This window comes from Lissotriton helveticus, chromosome 5_1 (genome assembly GCF_964261635.1).
Source record: "Lissotriton helveticus chromosome 5_1, aLisHel1.1, whole genome shotgun sequence".
Lineage (NCBI taxonomy): Eukaryota > Metazoa > Chordata > Amphibia > Caudata > Salamandridae > Lissotriton > Lissotriton helveticus.
This window is the reverse complement of record NC_136065.1, coordinates 1723980292-1724003125: the sequence shown is the minus strand read 5'-3', so window position 1 is coordinate 1724003125 and position 22834 is coordinate 1723980292.

The following is a 22834-nucleotide window of genomic DNA, read 5'->3' as shown; positions in this document are numbered from 1 at the left end:
TATCAATAGACTCATGAAAGGGACAATTCAATTAGCTCAATTCAGAGGTGAATCTGTTTCTGAGCTTGTTAAAGACATGGTTTTTGCATACCGTACCACTGTTTATCCTGAGAAAACTAAATCGCCTTTTGAGATAATGAGGGGTAGGGTTCCAAGTTCTAAACTTACTCCTTTTTGGTTGAGGGATTTATTTGTTAATGATGATCCTTTAAGTTCTAAAAAAGATAGTGGAAATGTAACCTCAAACATTTCTAAAGGTGATTATGTGAAAGTAAAATCTGGGAGAATAACCAGGGGTCTTTTAAAATTTAGGGGACCCTTTAAGGTAAATGATGTTTTTCCACGCTATGTTGTACTTTCGAATGGAGAAAAATTGAATATCAGGAGAGTTGCATTGTATCACAAAAATGCATCGTTTTCTCCTGATAATGCTTTGAAGGATTCTTTTGATTTGTTTTCTGACAAGGGGAACAGTGGTTATATGTTATCATCTTCAGAACACCCTGTTTCATTTTCATCTCCTGTTGACAGGAATTGTAATGGTGGTGGTGATGCGTCTGATTCTGGTTCCTCGAGTGTGCCAAGTGTTTCCACTGATAATTCTTGCACTCAAAATTCTTCTTTTGATGCTAACACCAGAGTTACAAGGTACCGTAAACCACTAGCAAATCTCAATGTCTATTGTTGTGATTAATTTCTTTGCTTTTGTTTTTCCTTACACTTATTGTCTTTGTTTTTGTAAAGAAGGAAGATGTGTTGTAAATGTGTTTGCTAGTTTTCTAGTTTGACCCTTTACTCCTTATGTACTTCTTGTGTTCCAGAATGGAGTTAGTTCTAACTCTATGCTCGGTGTTCTGCGTGAGTCAGTTTGAGCTGGCCAGCAGACGCTAGAGTTGCACTCTACTGTTCTCCTACAATAAACTACCAGAAAGTTAATATGTAATATAGCGCTTTATTTACGACAAATACCTGTGTCAGTTCAACTGAGTATATCATTAAAATTTTGAATAAAAATTAAATATCTCACATTCACAGTTCGTAATGATTGACACAGGTCATATACACAGAAGCCATATTTATCTCAAACCTTACGCAATTCATAGGCCAACTAAATCATTCCCTTATACATTAATCATTAGTCCGATCAAGGACTACCATTTGCAAGAGTCTCATTTTAATCTTAGTTACAATTGACAATTAACTATTGTATGTTAGTCTCTTCTCTGCCACTTTCCTAATAGAATGGAAACACGCAGAAGTGAAACCTCTTCTCAAGAAACATTCTGCTGACCCCAGTGACCTCAAAAAGAACCAGCCCATCTCCCTGCCCCCGGTTCCCACCAAAGTCCTGGAAAAGGCATCGATTGCTAACTCACTGTGACAGGAGGGAGAATGACGGACCATCGTATCGATCCATGCCCCACGGACATATGAACAAAACCCTCTCCTCTTTTTCCATGCAGCAACCAGAGAACTGGAGGCTCGCAGAGACAGCCGTAGCATTGCCCGACCTGGAGAGAGAAGAGGAGCACTGCTACTTTAATTGGGCCGAGCTTGAGCAGAGCCCTGCCCCCAGATGTGACGTGGACGACAGGGTAAATGCCGGGAACAGTGTTATGCCAGTGTGTTTTACATCCGGAGGTGAAGGAGGGAGCGGAGGAAGCGAAGGCGTGAACGGAGGTGAAGGAGAAGCGTACAGCGTGGAGAAGGAGACAGTCAGAGAGGAGTTGGGAGCGGAGGCGACCCGCTGAGCAGAGAAGCCAGGAGGCCAACGTCAAGGCGCATGGTCCAGCCACGCTTCAAGGGGAGCATGGCTCTCCCAGGTACGTTCCCGGATCGTGGGCTAGGCGGGTATAAAGGGTTTTAAACAACCCTGAACCCTCACTCGATCATCCGCTACACTCCCTTGTCCCTCGCACCATCGGCACTACGTACCAGCATTTCTTTGGCTACAATTTGTGCACGCGTGTGAATCCTCACCCGCTTCCCTGACACTGTTACATAGTAGAGCACCATACTGAAGCAAGTCTATTTTTCTTTCTTATCCTTTTATTTTGGCGGCAACGACGGCTGGTCCGGCGACTACATCTCCTAGGAGCACCGGGGAGCGAAGAAGAACTTGGCTGGAGCTTTGGAAGGAGCGGCTCTCTACGACTGTGAAAGACTCTGAGTCACCACTCCCCTATTACCGTAGTGTAATACGCCAACGGCATTTGCTTGAGCCAATAAAACCTGCTCTACCTTCTCCTCATGTGCCCGTGAGTCAATTCATCCTGCAACTAGTGGTGGAGAATGCGGGCTAAGAGATAACCATCTGTGAAACCAAGATGGAAGACTTATTACAGCACCTAGTCAAAGGACAGGAACAGTTTGGATGGGCAGTCGAGCAGCAATTAAACTCAGCCCAAGCTGACCGGGAAACCTTCAAAAATACCATAGCAGCCCAAATAGAGGGGTTACAAAGTTGATAGTGGACCCCGCCAACCCTGCTGCAAGGGAGACCAGAATTACTCACCCGACTTCATCAGGAGTCTACCTCCATAAGTACACACCCGGGGAAGACCCCGACGCCTTTCTGGTTAACTTTGAGAGGGTTGCATTGGCCTGTGGCTGGCCTATTTAAAAATGGCCGTTCTTTTTGGTGCCGCTTTTAACCGGGGAAGCCCAAGCGGCGTACCAAGTTGCCAACGCCACCGGACAGGCCCCGTATGACATGGTTAAAATAATCATATTGGACCACCTGGGTCTTGATGCCGAGGCTTACAGGGTGCGCTTTAGAAAGGAGAGAGGAACACCCGGAGAGAATCCAAAGACTCTGTTCTTCCGCTTGAAAATGGCCGCGGACAAATGGTTAACCCCCAAGCTCAGTACCAAAGAGGAAATAATGGATAAAATCTATTTGGAGCAATTTTTGGAAGCCTTACCCTTTGGGACACAGAAGTGGGTGAGGCAACACTCCAATTTAACAACAGTCCAAGCAATGGAAACGGCGTCCACCTTTGCCCATGCCCAACCCCGTTTACAACCTTGGGAGCCAGACAAACCTACCAAACCCCCTCCCAGGGTGGAAAGAAAACCCTGCCAACAAACAGACTTTCCTGCGTCACACCCTGTAAAGCCCGAGATCCCCAGTTTTAAAGGCCCTCAATGTTTCGAGTGTGGCACCTGGGGGCATATAGCACGATTGTGCCCCCAGAAAAGAAACCAAGAAGAACCTATGGAAGTGGGCTTTCTGCCCAAGTCCGTCATGTACTCTGCTGAACTAGGGGGAGCCTATCATGTAAGTGTCTGGGTGAATGGTGTGAAAATAAAGGCCCTTCTAGACTCGGGTTGTAAGCTGTCAGTAATGCAAGGGGTCTTTGTGCGGTCACATCAGGTGGTACCAGACACGGTAGTGTATTTCAAGTGTGTCCACGGATATGTTAAGAGCTATCCAGTAGCTTGTGTACCCCTAGTACTAACGGAGGGAAGAACCCTTGTAGTTAAAATAGGGGTTATGGAGACACTCCCAGAAGAGATAATCATAGGGACTGACAATCCTCACTTCCTTGATTTATTTCCCCAGATACTACAGAAAACAGCCCCTAAAGAGTTCTCCCCTATTCCGGCTCTCTCCTCCCCTGAACCTTGGACAACAGACCGGAGCTTTAGATTTGCTCAATCCAACGATGCTACATTATTCAATGCATGGGAACAGGCTCACTATAACCTAACTAACCCGGACCCCAAATACCTGAGGTTTGTGATTAAGGATGAGCTCCTTTATAGGCAAGGGAACCCAGAGGATCCCCTCCAGCTCCTAGTCCCCACTTCCTTTAGAGAGCAAATAATGTTCTATTCACACACCCATCTTCTGGCAGGCCACAACGGAAGCGAGAAGACAACCCAGAATGTCTTACGATATTTTTACTGGCCTGGGGTGAATAAGGACATTAAAATCCATTGTCAGGCCTGTGACGTTTGCCAAAGAAAAAACACCCATAGACCACATGCCGTTCCATTACAACCCCTTCCAATAATAGGAACGCCATTTGAAAGGGTAGCGATGGACCTAATAGGACCCCTTCCAACAAGCCGCCGCGGATACCAATATGCCTTAGTCATAGTGGACTACGCCACCAGGTTCCCAGAGGCGGTTCCACTACGAGTCCCGATGCCCAAGGTTATAGCAGAAATGTTCCTGGAGCTGTTTTCCCGGGTGGGGTTTCCAAAGGAGGTCTTAACGGACCAAGGCACCCCCTTTATGTCTAGGCTAATGCGGGAGGTGTGTCGACTCCTGGACCTTCGCCAGATCCGGACGTCGGTATACCATCCGCAAACAGACGGGCTGGTAAAGCATTATAATGGAACCCTTAAGTCTACCCTTAAGAAAATGCTGTCGGTAAACAGAAAAGATTGGGACCTTCTTCTCCCCTTAGCCCTATATGTGATAAGGTGGCAAAAGCAAAGCAGCTTGGGGTGCGCCTCTTTTGAGATGCTTTATGGACGCCAACCCAGAAGCCTACTCGAGATGACTAAAGAAGCCTGGGAGTAAGAACAACAGGGGGAGACGAAAAGCCTCCTGGAGTATAGCCAAACCCTGAAAAACAACATTAAAAAATAAGAGACCTCGCCTACTCCAACCTGGAGGCCAGCCAAAAAAAACCAGAAGCTGTGGTACGATAAGGGGAAGAAGTGGAGACGCCTCGAGGTGAATGATTGGCCTCTCTTACTACTGCCCTCTTCTACAAAGAAGTTTCAAGCTGAATGGCAAGGACCATATAAAGTGGTTGACACCATTGGCAAAAAAACTTACCGGTTACAGATCACTTCTCGAAAGACCCAGACCTACCACATCAACGCATTAAAGAAATGGATCGGACCCCCTCCTACGGCACATCACCTCACAATACCAACGAGGGCCTCATCAACATCAACTTTAGACGAACTGGTGATAAATGAGGACCTACGACAAACAGAACGAGAAGAATTACAGAAAGCACTCATTCCTTTTTCATTGCTATTTTTGAATCTGCATGGGAAACCACGCTGATAGAACACCGAATAGAAACTCCGGAGGGGACTATAATCAAACAACGGCCCTACCGGATACCTGCTGCCAAAAGACCAGCCATACAAAAAAAGGTCCTGGAAATGTTAAAACTGGGTGTAATCCGACCATCCCGGAGCAAATGGTCTTTCCCAATCATAATGGTGCCCAAGCCAGATGGAAGTACAAGATTTTGTATGGACTTCCGCGCCCTAAATTCCGTTTCCCCCTTCGACGCGTACCCTATACCACAAAACGATGAATTAATCGAGAAACTCGGAGACGCACATAACATCACCACGCTGGACCTGACCAAAGGATATTGGTAGGTGCCATTAAGGGAGGAAGATAGGAAGAAAACAGCCTTCGCCACACCCGATGGCCTGTACGAATTTAATGTTCTACCCTTCGGACTGCACGGAGCGCCTGCAACGTTTCATCGCTTAATGAACGAGATCCTGACTGAATACCAGGCCTTTAGCGCAGCCTATCTTGACTATATTATAATATTCAGCCCCTCCTGGGAAAGTCATCTACACCTTACACAGACTATTCTGGGACAACTGCAGGAAGCCGATTACACGTGAATTAAAAAGTCAAATACTTGCGATACGTGCTGGGACATGGAATGATAGAACCCCAGACAGAGAAGATAAGGGCCATAGCAGATACCCCCTTCCCTAGAAACAAAAAGGAGATGAGGGCTTTTCTTGGGTTAATAGGGTACTACAGACGATTCATTCCCTCCTTCTCAGACATTGCCACACCCCTCACAGACACCCTCAAGAAGGAATACAAACCCCTAGGCTATCAGTACCCTACCCCAGAGATGTGGCAAGCATCTAACGCCCGCAAAAGGACCATTACCACTAGTCCTGTACTGCCATCCCCAGACTTCTCCAGGCCATTCATCCTCCACACAGATGCTTCTGACTATGGGGTGGGGGCAGTGTTATCACAGATGTCACCAGACGGAATAGAGCATCCCATTCTCTACATCAGCAGGAAACTTTTCCCCAGGAAGGTGAAATATCCAACAATAGAGAAGGAGTGTCTCGCAATTAAATGGGCCGTAGATAAGCTACGTTACTATCTTGAGGGTCACCCATTCACCCTATACACTGACCATGCTCCTCTACAATGGATGAGCCGAAATATCTCTCACAATCCCAGGGTATCAAGATGGTTCTTGACACTCCAGCTGTTCTCCTTCCGGTCTGCCATCGAAATGGCTCGGAAAATAGGAGTGCCAACTTTCTCTCTCGCTTTCCTCTCCCCGATTGGGAGATTCCAGGGGGGGTGGTGTGTGACAGGAGGGAGCAGGACGGACCATCGTATTGATCCATGCCCCACGGACATATGAAAAAAACCCTTTCCCCTCTTTCCATGCAGCAAACAGAGAACTGGAGGCTCACAGAGACAGCCGTAGCATTGCCCGACCTGGAGAGAGTAGAGGAGCACTGCTACTTTAACTGGGCCGAGCTCGAGCAGAGCCCCGCCCCCAGATGTGACATGGACAACAGGGTAAATGCCGGAAACAGCGTTATGCCAGTGTGTTTTACACCCGGAGGTGAAGGAGGGAGCGGAGGAAGCGAAGGCGTGAACGGAGGTGAAGGAGCAGCGTACAGCGTGTAGAAGGAGACGGTCGGAGAGGAGTTGGGAGCGGAGGCGACCCGCCGAGCAGAGAAGCCAGGAGGCCAACGTCAAGGTGCATCACCAAGCCACGCTTCAAGGGAAGCGTGGCTCTCCCAGGTATGTTCCCGGATCGTGGGCTGGGCGGGTAGAAAGGGTTTTAAACCACCCTGAACCCTCACTCAATCGTCCCCTACATTCCCTTGTCCCTCGCACCATCGGCACTACGTACCAGCATTTCTTTGGCTACAATTTGTGCACGCGTGAGAAACCTCACCCCCTTCCCTGACACTGTTACATAGTAGAGCACCAGACTGAAGCAAGTCTATTTTTCTTTCTTATCCTTTTATTGTGGCGGCAACGACGGCCGGTCCGGCGACTACATCTCCCAGGAGCACCCGGAAGCGAAGAAGAACTGGGCTGGAGCCTTGGAAGGAGCGGCTCTCTACGGCTGTGAAAGACTCTGAGTCACCACTCCCCTATTACCGTAGTGTAATACGCCAACGGCGTTTGCTTAAGCCAATAAAACCTGCTCTACCTTCTCCTTGTGTGCCTGTGAGTCAATTCATCCCGCAACACTCACATAACACTTGGAGAACAAAAATCTTCTCAACACCTCCCAGTCTGGATTCTGCTCCAACCATGGCGCCGAAACCACCTTGATTACAACCACTGACAACATCAGAACCCACCTCAACCAAGGAGAAACAGCAGCTCTGATCCTCATTGACCTTGCATCTGCATTTGAAGCTGTATCCTATTACACCCTGATCAAGAGGCTACAGCACATCAGAATACAAGGAAACGCCCTCAAGTGGATCGGCTCCTTCCTTACCAGAAGAAACCAGAGAGCCTGTCTTACACTGTTCACTTCTGAGCCTAAAGATATAATCTGTGGCCTTCCTGAGGGATTTTTTCACAGCCCCATTTCCTTCAACACCTGCATGACCCCCCCTGGCTAAAATCATCAGAACCAATGGATTAAACATCATAATCAACAAGATGACATTCAGCTCATCCTCTTGGTCTCTGAAGCCCCACCAACACAAAGGTCGACTTCCACAGATGTATGTCAAGCATCGTTGACTGGATGAATACAAATGCCTGAAACTCAACATGGACAAAATGGAAGTGCTGATCTTTGGCACCAACCCCTACCCACGGAACTACTTGTAGTGGCCATCAGAACTAAGACCCTCACCCACATTGACTGATCATGCAAGAAACCTCAGCACAATACTGGACAGTAAGCTAGCAATGAAATCCCAGATAAACGCATTCTCATCTGCCTGCTTCCTCACACTTCGCATGCTATGGAAAATCTTCAAGTAGCTACCATCAAGAGCAAACGCACCATCACCCAGACCCTATTAATCAGTCGTCTAGACTATGGCAATGCACTCTATACAGGAATCACCACCCACCTCCTGAAGAGACTTCAGACCATTCAGAACTCCGCCGCCAGACTCATCTGTGACCTACCTAAAAGAACCCACATCATCCCTCACGTCAGGAAACTACACTGGCTCCCCGTGCAGAGGAGATGCCAATTCAGGATGTTGCCCACACCTACAAGTTCCTGCCCTACGAAGCTGCAGCCTACATGGGTATGAGCATGAGCATTGCATTTCTAAAGTGCAACTGCCACTCCCGGAGGAGCATCCTTGCACTAAGCAGAAAAAGTGACTGTGGCAGGGAGACCTTAGTCTAACTTGATCAGTCTTGGACGAGAGCGATGAGTTAGAGAATAAGTGAGTAGCACAAGGCATTGTGGAGTCTAAAACATTAGGTCTTGAGCTGCCGTTTTAAGATCCTTTCTGAGTCTGTGAATCTTAACTCTCTGGGAAGCAGGTTCTAGGCTCTAGTGCCCAAGACTGTGAAAGATTTTCCTCCTAGGGTCTTTAATTTCTGCTTGTAAGGTTTCAGCAGGTTAGCTTGTGAGGCCGGAGAGGGTGTGTCGTCCTTTGGGGGGGTGATTCTGCATATGTAGGGCCTGATTCTGATGCAGTTAGGAAGGCCTCCTAATGGCATTTGCTCCATCCAAATCGTATAAAGAATGTGTCTTTCCAACCGGTTTGAAAAGGTTTCCAACCATCCGAGTACGATGCAAGTTGGGTGTTAGAAATATCCCAATCCAAATCTGACGACATTTGGAATGACCAAGCCGTACAGAGCTTAATCATACGTCTCTACAGCCCGCGTTTCCAAACGACCGAGTACGATGCTGGATTCGGACAGCCTTTCCGAACTGTGCTTCTGACTCAAATCAGCAGTCGGAATCAGACTTTGGGGGCCTGTAGTGGGCCCCCCTGCAACTGGAGCCTTCTCAAGTGGTCCTGTGGGGGTACCCATGTGTTTACCCTTACCAGCCATGCACAGTTTGGCAGGCACCAGGGGGTGACCATCACAGGGTGCTCTATTTTCCCCAGCCTCACCTTTCTTCAATGGGAGCCTATGCATTCGGTCGGAACAAAGGCTCCTGTTGAAGTCAATGGGAGTCCAACTAAAATTTATCTGGAAGTATCTGGATGCATCGTACTCAGTCGGTTGGACTCTCCCGATCCGATTCGGTTGAAAACCATTCCCAAACCCATTCGGTCAGGTTGCTTTCCAAACCGCATCAGAATCATTCCCAAAGTATTTTGGTCCAAGTCCTCTGAAGGCTCTAAAGCGAAGTAAGAGAATTTTGAAAAAGGTTCCTTTTTTTTAAATTTGTTTTATTAGTATTTCAAGGAATGACAAACAAAGAAGTAACCATCATTATCATTGACAGTAATCAGTGGTGGCAGAAGTACAAACAGCATACACAGGTACATTGGTAGGCATCACAGAGATCGTAAACAAAATTAATATGAATCTAAGGGGAGAGAAACATCAGTTACATGTACCCAGGACGTACATCCCAAGACAGCTGCGTAATGAAAGGAACTCACATGGGGTTAGGCAGATAACATTTCTCCTGCGAAGGGTCTCCAGTCTCACTAACCACCAAAAGCATGTCATCAAGTCATCTACTGTACGTCCGTGCAGGTAGCTTTGTGAGGTGATACTGTGCTCCTGTTAGAGTCTCCTCCACCCACCTGGTCGACAGCGCTCTCCCCCTCTGTCATGTCCCGAGTCAGTATCCCATGGACCAGAAATTCTTGGGCCTGTTACGAGGAGGCAGCAGATCACTATAAAGTTAAGATTGTGTGCAGCAATATGTCATTTCCCTGGACCATAAGATCAATGTAGGAGAAGGACCTCTCCTCCAGGTGCGCGCGACACATCTTTTAGTAAGGAGAAAAGCCATGTCTATTAATCTCTTGTGCGCCGGTCGTAGAGGCTTCGAGTAGCCCAGCAAGGCCAATAGTGGGTCCGGAATCAACGCTAGTTGTGTAATCCTATTAACCTCTTTATACACTGCGTGCCAGAAAGAGAGGACGTCTGGGTAGGACCAGGCCACATGCATGAAATCAGCAATCTGTCCCCAAATCTCTCGCAATTTGGGCTGTCTCGCAACTTATATCTATATAACCTTTCGGGGGTATAATAGGACCTATTCAGGTACTTAAAGTTGAGTAATCTATGGCGTCCATTTAGGGATACCTTCCTCATACTTGTGCAGCAATACTGCCACATCTCCTCCTGGAGCTCTATTTGTAAATCATGCTGCCACGCTAGCCTCGGTTTTGCATATTCCGGCGTTCTCTCCGAGAGAGCAATTAGATACAGGTTAGTTATTAATTTAGCGGGGGACTTGGCATTGACTATGTAATCATAAGCTGGGCCCGCCAGGGGTTCCTCCATTTCGTCACCCAAATGGTCTCTCAGTGCATGCCTCACCCTATGGAACTGAAAGCGTGCCAGTAGCGGGTATGTCATGTTGTCAGTTTCAATCCGTTCCCAAGTTCGGGCCGTGCTTCCCTCAAACAAGTCTCCCATATTGTGGATATTCAACGCTCTCAGCCCCGATAACACTCCTTTATCCATACACGGGGTCAGCCAGTCGCACCAAGCTAGGGCTGCCTTTGGAGCATACAGCAAGATGCATGTTTGGATATCCCTTATGTGGTGCCAAGCATGCGTGACAGCGTTCAAAGAGTCAAGAATGCCCGTCCGTCGGTCTCGCGGTTTCGCCAGCAACGCAGGCAGTGGAGTCGGGTTTGCTACAATCGTTTCAATTCGTATGTGGGGGATGTCTGCTGGACCATGTATCCAATGGTAGGCGTGTGCACTCTGTGCAACACAATAATAGAGTTCCAAATGCGGGGCGTGTAGGCCACCCGCCGCATACGGACGAATAAGTATGTTCCATGCCACTCCAGGCTGCTTCCCGGCTCTTGCAAGTCTAACCATTAGGGCTTGTAATTGTCGGAAGAAGTGGGACGATAAGACCATAGGGATGTTACTGAACAAGAAGAAAAAGCGCGGCAGTACAATCATTTTAATGAGAGACATACGCCCCAGTAATGACAACAGGAGGTCAATCCATTTTTCGACATCTTCCTCTAGCTCAGAGAACGCCACCCCATAGTATTCCCGTAGGACAACCTCAGAGTCTGTGTGGAGACGAATCCCCAGATACTGCACCGCATCCGTAGTCCACTGTATTGGGTACTCCGAATCAAAGTTCATCATAGCGGAGTAAGTGGGAACATAATGGACTTGTTCCCGTTAACATGAATGCCCGAGAGGGAGCTAAACAAGACCACCACGCGGAGAACCGTCGATAAGTGTACCTCTGGCTCCCTAACATATAAGAGGGTATCATCCGCGTATGTAGATACGATCAGATTATATGAAGGAAAACGGATGCCTCTGTGGCCATGATATTCACGCACGGCGCAGGCGAGTGGTTCGGCCGCGAGCGCATATAGGATGGGGGAGAGGGGACAGCCTTGTCTCGTACCCGTACCAATCATGATGGGATCAGTAACGAGTGAACCTATGCGTATTCGGGCCGTGGGGAAAGTATACAGTACCGCTAGAAGTTGTAGAAACAGCTGTCCCACTCCCATCCGACTCAGGACCTGTCTTAGGAAAGGCCACTCGACTGAATCGAAGGCCTTCTCCATGTCTAAGAAAATGGCCACCGTAGGTATCTCCGGTTGTGTGTGTTGGAAGGCCGCAAATACTATCCTAAGATTGTACGTAAGGTTGCGGGTGGGAACTAATCTGGCCTGCTCCGGGGCTACGAGAGAGGTGACCGTAGGACTAAGACGATTGGAAAGCAATTTAGCGAATATCTTTGCGTCAACATTCAATAGTGACAGGGGGCGGTACGAAGCGCAGTCTCCTGGGTCTTTGCCTGGTTTGAGAATCGCCTCTCTCATTGTAGGTGGCATAATGCCTGCATTAGCCAGATCATTAAATAGGGTGAGTAGGTGGGGCATCAGGAGATCCGAAAACGCCTTGTAAAAGTCCACTATGAGGCATCACTCCCCGGCGCGCTCCCAGCCTTCATTGTCGACAGAGCAAAGACAATCTCACTCCGTTCAAACGGGCATACTGGGACCTCGCAGTGCAGATCGGTGAGCCAGGGTAGCACTATATGAGAGAGGTATTCCAGAATACGCTCCTCCGGGGTTGAGCCACATGAAGCATACAGCGCTGATAATATTCACGAAAGCGCTCCGCAACCTGTGCGTTCGAGAGAGGTTCTTCCGTCACCGTAGACCTCAGCACTGGTATGCTCATTCTGTCCCTGCCCCGCTTAGCCAGCCGCGCAAGAACCGCGCCTGGACGCTCTCCCTCGCAGTATGACCGAGCCATGGCATATTTGCCTAAGTGCTTGACTTTGGCATCCGCCTACTCGTTATATTCCTGCAGAACCCTCGCTATTTCCTGGGTAAGGTTGACGCTATCATCTTGGAAGCGTTTGTGCTCCAAATCCTTGAGTTTGGTTTCTAAGGCCTGTAGTCTGCCTCTTATCGATTTTAGGTACCCTGAGTGTTTAGAGATAGTGACACCCCTGACATACAACTTGAACGCCTCCCAGACAGTCTGAAACGAGTCAACGGAACCCATTTTGGCATCAAAGAACGTCTCGATGGCCGTTGCCAACTCCTCCCTAAAGAGGGAATCCAACAGAGAGTATGGAGGGAAGCACCACACGAATGGTGGAATGCGTCGCGTCGGTGTGGTCATTGACAGTAATATCGGTGAGTGGTCCGAATAAGTGCGCGGTAGGATAGTACAAGTCTGGATGTTTGTGAGTAGTTGCGACGTAACAAACCAATAGTCTATTCTGGTGTGTATATAATGTGGGGTCGAGTAGTGTGTGTAACTTCCTAATGTAGGATGTCTATGCCTCCATACGTCACATAAGTCCAGACTAGCGAGCTGTGTCTCCAGTACTCTAGCAGAGGCCGACGGTCGCCGGGCAGGGCCGTCCGACCTGTCAATGCATGGTTGCCTTGTCATGTTAAAATCGCCCCCCCAACAAACTACCCCCTCCGAGCGTGCCGCAATCTAGCTGCTAACTCTGCATAGAAATCTGGGTGGTCGTAATTAGGGCCATAAGTATTTACTATACACAGTTCCATGCCCTTGCCGCAGCAGCTGGTAATCGTGTATCTCCCCTCTCTGTCCGACACAAGCGGCGTCATCTTCAGCGAGGCTTTTGGATTGACCCACGTGAGGACGCCCCTTGCATGTGTTGTGAACCCAGCTGCATGCACATTACCCATGAGGCCCCGGTATCGTAGTATATGGCCGTCTGGGGGAGGTGCGTTTACTGCAATAGGGCTACATCCACACTATGTCTAGCAAAATATTGTAAAATCTTTCGCACTTTCCGGTGGTTGTTTAGGCCTCGTACGTTCCAGGTCAGCAACTTCAATGTATCCAAGACTTCCCCCTCTCGAGTCACCCCGTCTGCAGTAGTCTGTGTGAGACCCCTACCGATAGTGTCCAAATCAATCTTGTGCCAAAGTATTCTGCCATTGCCACATATGGAAACTTGTGAAACATTCCCTCAAAATTCAAACTCTTCCCCCTCCACCCCTTCCAGATGCCGCAGCATCTGACCACCCCATCCCACACCCACCCATGCCTGCCCTTCCCCAACTAGGTCTCCCCATCCCACAGAACTCACCCACTCCACCCAACCCGAAAACCTCGAAACCCATAACAGGAGAACAGAGCACCCCCACCCCCTGTGTCCAAACTCAGTGGGTATCACATGAGGGAAAAGGTAGCCCGCAGTTTGCAAACTTTAGTCCCAAAATTCGTTACTTTGCCCCCGCCCCTCCCCCGCCTCGAGTCCAGGATAGAATTTGTATGACCATCAGCTCTAACCATCCATCCCTTATCAGATAAACAGTAAACGGCTAAATCACATGTGATGAAGAAATAAGCATTACAACCTGCTGCATTATCCGTTCCATATTTTCCAGCCAGTATAACAGTGCTCTCCCGCTAGGTAGGAGAAAGGGTCTGCTACAGCACATATCAACACAGTGTATATCTAGAAATCCTAAGCCGCCCACTGACGACCACATGTCCTCAGCCAGTGTCTCTCTCTTCTGTAACCACTCAACTCAGAGAACCCCCATTCTGCGTCGCTTTCACCACGCCAGCAGGATGGAGGATAGCCTAGTTCTTGTGCAGCATCTCCCCTACTCCCCCTCCACCCTCCCACCCCACGGGGCATCATGCATTATAAATCATGCAGCTTACCTGTACAAAGCTCAGTCAGTCTTGATCATCCATGGAGCCCCCCGCCGCACCAGCCTCTTCGTTCGGGGGAATCGGTTCTCCTTCCGCCAATCCTTAAGGGCCCTCTGTAACGCTTTAGGGTCCGTGAAGATCATAGACTTCCCCTGCCTGTTGATCCTCAATTTTGCCGGGTATAGCATCGCGTAGTACACACCCACTTCTCGTAGTTGTCGTTTCATCGGCGCAAACTGTTTCCTTGCCACCTGCACCCTAGCAGTAAAATCCGGGAACAGTGAGAGAACCGAGCCCTCATACTGCAGTGGTTGTTTGTCCCTCACCAACTTTAGTGCCACATCGCAATCCCTGTAGTTAAGCAGTTTAGCGATTATGGGCCTCGGAGGTGTCCCCGGTTTAGGCCGCGGACCCAGAGAGTGGTTTGCCCTCTCTACCACAAACATCGCAGAGAAGTCTGTTCTCAATGAATATCTCCATATTTCCAGTCTGAGTGTCCTCAGGCAGGCCCGTAATGCGGAGGTTGCACCACCGAGAGCGAGCCTCAAAATCCTCGGTCTTGTCTAGTAGTGACTGCATAGCTCTGCGAAACTGCTTATTTTCGGCTTCCTGAGAGGTCGGCGCTTCCTCTACCTCAGTAAGGCGGCGCTCAGACATGTCTATCCGCTCCGCCTGTTTGTCCAGCCTTTCAGCCATGCGGTCCATGTGGTAAGTAAGCACATCAAGCTTTGTCCCCAGCGCAGTCATCCCTCCCTGAAGGCTCTTTTCCATGGCTATAAGTAGCCCAAGCAAGTCCTGCTGCTGGGTGTCCTCCGCCGTGTCACGTTCCCCATTCTCATTCCCTCCTGTGGCGTCGCCGGTCCTGGGCCCCCCAGGGCCAAAGGATAGCTTTGGTTGCGATCTGTCCATACACCCCATTCCGGTCACTCAGGTGCACCCACGTAACAGGGGGCAGCCCGGGGTACACCAATAGCTTCCAACCAGGCCTCCTCGCTGGGGCTCTAAGCGCAGCAACTGCGTTGCATACAAGGCTCAATAATGGAGGCGCAACCTCGGCGTGCCTCAAACTGAGCAATCATTGTCTGTCATTCACCGGCATACAAACCTCCTCCCAAGGGGTAACTGGCGTGGGACCCCCCAGGTGTGTCGTCTTCTAGTAGACTCCCCTATTCAGCCCACAAGGGGATAATATCGGCACCAGTAGCAACCACCCTCCGTGGGGTCACGACTCAGCAGGTGTGGGCAGACGTCTCCCTGGCATGTGGGAGGCGGGGGAGCCAGCGCAGAGAGACTCCCACCTTGTCGTAGCGCTATTCAGGGGAAGAGTCAAAGCGTCAGAGCCTCCGTAGCAGCTCCATATAGCGCAAGTACTCCGAAGGGTGCCTCGGTCTCGGCGCTGCCACCATCAGTACCACTGTCCGTGGGTAGGTACCACCGCAAACGTAGAATACCTTCAATGGCGTTGGATCACTCGCACCCCTCCAAGGGGGACAGCCAGCACCAAGTCTCACCTCCCAACTCGGCAGCGTGTGCCTCAGAGGTTGCCCCAGGCGCCAAGACTCCGGGCGGGCCACAAGCTAGGCCGCAGCTCAGGTACCGCTGGGCCTCCGAGTCGTCACCACGGCCCCCCACACCGGGGTCAGCCCTCAAATGATGCCAGGCTCCAATCACTCCGGATCAATCCTCAGGTGCCTGCCCCTCGACGTCGGGCACGGGCAGCTCACCTCAGCCCAGGGACAGGCGTCGCAGTACAGGGGCCGAGGAGTGATCACAATCCTCCCCTCCCTCTCAGGGCATCAATCCTCGGCGGGAAGACCCCCACAGTGGGGAGTGCGCAGAGGCACCCGCTACAGGGCTCGGTCACCGCCGGCAGCTTCACCACTATCGCCGTAGGGCCGCGCTCCCCTCCGCTCTTGATGTCGTCACCTCTCAGGTCGCTTTTGGTTCATTGGCGTGTCAACACCTCGGGTAGTGACGGGCATGAGCACCTCTCTCCTCCCGGCGTGCGAGGGGACGGCCACCGCCGCAGTCCGATCGCTAGCACAGCAGCCAAGTCTCCGGTCTTGCTCCCATCGGCCAGCGCGGCCCCTCCTATCGCAGCACCGCCGCCAGGCCACAGAGTCCGTTTCAGGGAACGCCGACGGGCACAGAGGCCGATTTCACGTCAGCCAGACTCCAGAGGTGGTCAGCAACACAGGACTGCAGTCGGCAGCCGTCCCTGTGAGGTATATACGCAGGATTATTGCAGGATATCAGGTGATACGGGGGAGCTCTTCGCTCAGGCAGCCATCTTGGTTGCGAGCTAGCTCCGCCCCCAAAAAGGTCCCTTTTACGGACTGGCAGACAATGAAGTATTATCAGAGCTGCTAGTGATGAGGAGCGACGAGGGAGTTTCAATGTTAGTCTGGCCACCGTATGTTGCACAACCTGAAGTTTCTGTAAGACTGGTTTACAAGAGCCGGCATTTAGACTATTGCAGTAGTCCAGCCTGGAGGTTATCGGGGCCGATGCTACAGTTTTTTCTGCTCTGTAGCGGAAGGTATTCAAAGAATATTTTCAAAGCTTTTATGAGACTGAAACAAGTTCCAGCTACAGCCATAACTTGTGTTACCTAGGTTCTTCACAATCCTAACCCAAGGAGGTGGTTTAGGGGTTTCATTAGGCCACGTTAAGACTGGATCCAAAGCATTGGACTTTCCAGAAAGTGTTATTTAGGTTTTTGCCAGTGTTGATCTTTAGATGTTTGGTGTGCATCCAGAGAATGACTTTGGTTAAACAATTCTTAAAATTGATCTTGGAACAAATAGTGTCTTTCTCCAACGACATGATTAGTTGCCTGTCATCTCTCCAGACCGAAAGGTTTAAAGCATCACTGCATGTCTACGCTCTGAGAGGAAGGATTTAAACAATGACAACGTCCATTGGGAAATCCCACAGTCCCTAAGTCATTGCAACAAGATGTCATGGGATGATGGTATCAAATTCAGCTGAAAGGTCTAGTAAAATCAGTACTGCATTTTTTCCTGCATCATGTGTCAGTTTCAATGTATTTGTGACTTCCAGCAGTGCTGACTCTGTAGAGTGTCCTGGATGGAAGCAGGACTGTCAGGGATGTAGGATGTTAGCTTCCTCTAGAAATGCTATTAGCTGGTCATTGATCAACTTTTCAGTGATTTTGCTTAGGACGGGAAGCAAAGAAATTGGATGAAGAAGGTAGAGGGGACAGCGAGTTGTTTTGTCTGTGGCAGTTTATGATTGCATTTATAACATGAATTACACAATCAACAACTGTATGGAGTAAACTGGAGGGTCAGGTGTCATTGGGGCAACCTGATAGGTTGACGAGACTGATGTAGGATGACTGTCTGAAAGGTTATCAATGATGGTCATTTCAGGGCAGTGTGTTCTGAGAAAGCCATTTCTGAGGGATGAGTCACACTAAACTCCTGTTTAATGGTCAGCATTTTCTTCTCGAAGAATGCAGATATTCCTGGTCATTACTGTTGGTTGCAGGAACCGTTTGGTGATTTTGGAGATAGCTTTTTGATTAGATTCGGCTTTCTCTATCTGAACCGTGAAGTGAAACATTTTTGCTATTTTAATTTGAGCATGGTATGATTTCAGGGACCTTCTGTGTAGAAACAAAGTATACACATTATAGGCTTTTTGCCATTTACGTTCAAGATGTTTATATCAACCGACACATGAACTTCCACTAGCCCTCCAGACATTTGCGATCCGCATCCCTGTCCCTAGCCCACACTCTCACATTTGCAGGAGCAACAGTGGAATATGTTCCTTCCCCTACCTCACAGCAAAATCCTGGACGACCTACCTCTCCACCTCTGAACCTCTGATTCAATTCTACAATTGCGGATGGCACTTAAGACCTGGCTGTGCAACTGTTCTCTCGGCAACTGCCGATCCCTCTTCTGGAGGATACCCTCTCAGGTAATTAGCAGCGCTTTACAAATCCACTGATTGACTGATAGATATTAGTGGGTGCTGTGACAGAATATTGAGTTGAAAATGTCGACTTACACAAATATCGAGTTGGAAATATCGTGATTCAGAAATATCTACAGCAAGAATATTGTGGTCAAGAATATCGAATTTAGGGTAAGAAATTTTGTTTTTGATGATATAGAAGTACATTAATACTGTTTGCAAAAATATAGATGTTCAAAATATTGATTTTTTAATTAGTTTATATTTTAAATGTATGTGATGTATATTTTTTGTATAAGTATTGTTTAATATTTCCCCCCTTGTATGCAAGCACCACAGGTATTTCCTTTTGTCTCCCAAAGCCTTGGGAGCTGGGGAAGAGCTTCCCCAGCTCCCTAGGCCCCCATCATTTATGTGAAATGACGATCACAGAAACAGAAACTGAAATGAGCCGTCATGGTCATTTCAGTTTCACTTTCTCAGCCCCCTGAGCACGTAGATGGTACCCCAGGAGGGCGATCCCCAAACAGGGATCCACCCACCAGACACCAGTGAGGGGGGAGCGGCCCCTTGGGCAAGGGCCTTTGCTCTCCCCCCAAAATTGGCCAAGTTCAGTCTTTCTGTATCCTGGGCAGAAAGCCCACTACATGCCAAGGATTTATTTGGGGCAATTGTTTTTAGTGTAGGAGGTGCCCAAAATGGGCATTCCAATGCCCCCAACCCCCACCACAATAACAGCCTTTCTGCCCCCCACTGGGGGGCAAATGGGGCAGTAGCCCCAATCTGCCCCCCAGGGGGGGCAGAAAGCCCACTAGACACCAGTTTTTTTTGGGCTGAAATGTTTATTATGGTGGGGGATGCCCAAAACAGGCATGCCAATGCCCACACCCTACCACAATTACAGCCTTTCTGCCCCCAGGGGAAGATGGGGGCAGTACCACCCAATCTGCCCCCCAAGGGGAAGATGGGGCAGTACCACCCAATCTGCCCCCCCAGGGGTCAGAGAGTCCACTAGACACCAGGGATTTTTGGGGGGCAATTTAATTAGGGTGGGGGCTGCCCAAAACAGACATGCCAATGCCCCCACCCATGCCAGAATTACAGCCTTTCTGTCCCCCAGGGGGGCAAAAAAACCACTACAAACCTGTAGCAGGGTTTCTGTTCTCCCACAGAACTGTGCACAGAGGATTGGAACCTCAGCGAATTAGGGTGACCCAAAACTCACCTTAGTACCCAACAAACCCCTTACCGAGCTAGCTACAGTGTCTCATTGGTCATAACCAACTCCCAATGTTTAGACAAACCAGAACATGAACTTACAAACCTCAGGTTACGTGGAACACATGAGCACTCTTTCGTTATACAATCATTACAAACCAGAACATGGAGTAAAGAAGAACACGTGAGCATTTGAAATGTTTATTTACTAATGCCGTCTTCTCAGGGGCAGTATCTTAGATAATACAAGTAAACATATTATCAGAAGCAAAGTTACCAGCATAGTTACTAGTCCATAGAAAGCAAACGGTGACAGCATGCTAACATGCTGTAATGAATAAGAGTTAACAACACTTATTTCTCACCCTCCCTAACACACATATTATATTATTAGCTAAGAAGGTCTCTTTGGGTCGAATTAGGGCGGGCCCATACCTCAGTGTCCTAGAATGAAGGGATCACATCAGCATACACCAGCTCTCTCTGCATGCGAACAGCATCAAGTGTGTAAGTGTGCCTCAAGCAAAGCAATATAAAAACCCGCCTCAAGCCCAAAGTTGGCAGAAGCTGCACTTATGTTATGTCTATGAAAGCGCGAAGATCAGACCTCATAACAATTCTGTATCGTGTTGTTCCTGAAGCTTCAGCACTCTCTGTACAGACATAGTTTATTAAGCAAAGCTGATATCAGAGTAATAACATATTATTCTCATGTAAACCACAACGAACTACTAGGTTGAAAGCTAAATCAACAATTAAGTGTCGTGTGCAGAAGCAGCAAAAGGAAAAATGGCGTTTAAACATTTAATGAGCCTATGCTAACTTAACACATTATAAAGATATACAGTAGCTATATGACACCCCCCATGATCCGAGGACGGATAAGATAAGATAAGATAAGGGCAACTTCATGAAAGCAGAGTTCAAGAACTGTGAGCCATGAATGTACTGTAAAAAAAATGGAATATTATGCTCAAGTCAATAGGTCTGGGAAATTAATCAGTTTTCCAAAAAAGCGCACAAATATGTAAGCTGAAAGTCAAGTGGCAGGATTTAAACCATGGAAAAGTGTTTAAGACAAGACCGTATATGCAAAATATGCAGCAACAGCCTCAAGCATGAAATCACCGTCTTCATCCGAAAACAGTTCAGCCATCCAATTCAAAAGCGGAAAAGAACATACGTGTTCCTCAAGTATCGGTGCCTCTATTACCATCAGAGGACAACTCGGTGGGTTCTCAAGAAAGCTCAGTTCCAAGAATTCCTGCGCTGCTGCGAATACGTTCCAGGGACCCAATAGTCCATGCATCGCTGCCAAGGCCATAATCCTTTCGTCAGAACAAACCAACTCTTGAGTAGTGATAGGACTCATCAGCTGATTAAAATCGACGTCAGGAGAAACCGGTCCGCAGAGACACAAATCAATGGCCCAATCAAAATCACAGCTCAGGCAGTGAAATACAGGCTGGACACAGGTGAAGTAGGAAAATCGGAACGATAATCCATATGCCGTGCTCAAAATCGCCAACGGCAGTGTGCCAAAATATTCAAGCATCCGGTTGCGAAACAGCGGCAACAGGGGCTGGGTGGGTTCTTCCACATGTTGGGCATCCATATTTAAGGAAGCAAAGAACAATTAGGACGCCTGCCGCTAGTGCCAGTAAAAACAGACTCGAAAAGATGGAATGAAAGAAACTAGGGATCACTCCAAATATTTTTTCAAATGAAGTCACAAGGCCGCTGCTAACTGTTTTGAAAAAATGCGCCAGCCCAGTTGTGGAGGACGCGTTAAAGATAGAATGTATCATTTCGCCAAAATGCAACGGTAAATCAGTATTTAAAAGGGCCTGAACCTCCGTCCGGGTGTTAGCTATGTGAAGCACGAAAGTTTCCCGAGCCGAACTCAAGGCCACTTCTTTCTGGGACAATAGAGCCCTTAGTCTGCTCATGCCGTTGAACTGTGCTTTCAAGGTTGGGATGCGTGGCCAAATGGAAACCTCCCTATTTTCATGTGTGGGTGGGTACAGGACATTTCTGCAGCAAACGACACGCTCAGTTACGGTTACTACATAAGCTACACCTTTAATTAACCCGCAACAATCTTCATTATTTGAAAGCAAATAACTTCCGTTCCCCAAAAAGGTAAAAGTCGGGGTGATCGCTGGGACAGGAGTTCCTTTCAAAACACATGCTAAGTTCGATCTGTCCTGGTTGCAAGAGCCATGTAATTGTATGTGCCTACACATTAACGAGTGATCTGGAGTTTCTGTACATTCCTCCCCATTCAGATAAACTTCTTGGCCGTCTTTCAAACATCTATAAGTGAAAGGAAGTGACCATACTTCATGGAGAAATGTACTACCTAAAGGCTCATATCGACCTATGGCAACATATTTCATACAATTTGTAAATTTATACAAAGCAAAAGGTAAAGTTATCAAACCGTGGATAAGCCACGTTGCAGCGGAGGCTTCTGCCACAGAAAAAGGTAAGGACTCTAATCTCTCAATATGTAACATAGAAAAAGAAGCATCTCGCATAGAAAGCAAGCGCTGCTTGTCAGTTAAATTAAAGGGTGCAAAGAGAGAAGAAACATTCATGTAGGTCCATGGCACCTTGCCAGATTTAAGCGTTTGAAGGCTCCATGCAAATTGCATGATAGAACGTAATTGATTCTGACCATGGTACAACACAGAAACTTCATCATGCACAATATCCACTACAGAAGACACAATGTTATCTAAAGTGTAAATGCGGGAAGAAAGCGTGTTAATACTATTGTCAACTACAGCAAGCACTTTCTCTAGATTTGCTTGATCTATAGCTCTAAGTCGTGTCGCTGCCTCAATCTGTGAGGTCTTCCAGATTTCATTGTAAATAGCATATATCCATCTTTTTGATCTACCACTAGCCGGGCCTTTGATGAAATCATTTAAATCAACATCATCATTCAGCTTCGCAAGATGTAATTTAACTGCAGACAATTTAGAATATTTCAGCCAACTCTGACACAATTTACCGACAGAGTAAGTTGTGACAGAATGTTCAGTTTCAAAACGTGGATCAGGTCTGACCTGTGTAAAGCCATCAGACAAACCCAGAAAACGGTGCTGGCATGAATCAGCACTCCTGTGCCACACCAGCCAACCTTTAGGGTCTATACTGGAAATGTTAAAGGATGAATTCAGCAATAGGGTCTGTAAGTCCCTAATCGAAAACTGAGTATAATTACTCCAGCCAGAATATTCCTCTAACTCCGGGATAATAGGAAAATTTAGTTTTTTAGAAGTAGCCAATCCAAAGCACGTTGTCTGTGAAATAGTGGAATTCAAAAACAACATTTGGTTTGGGATG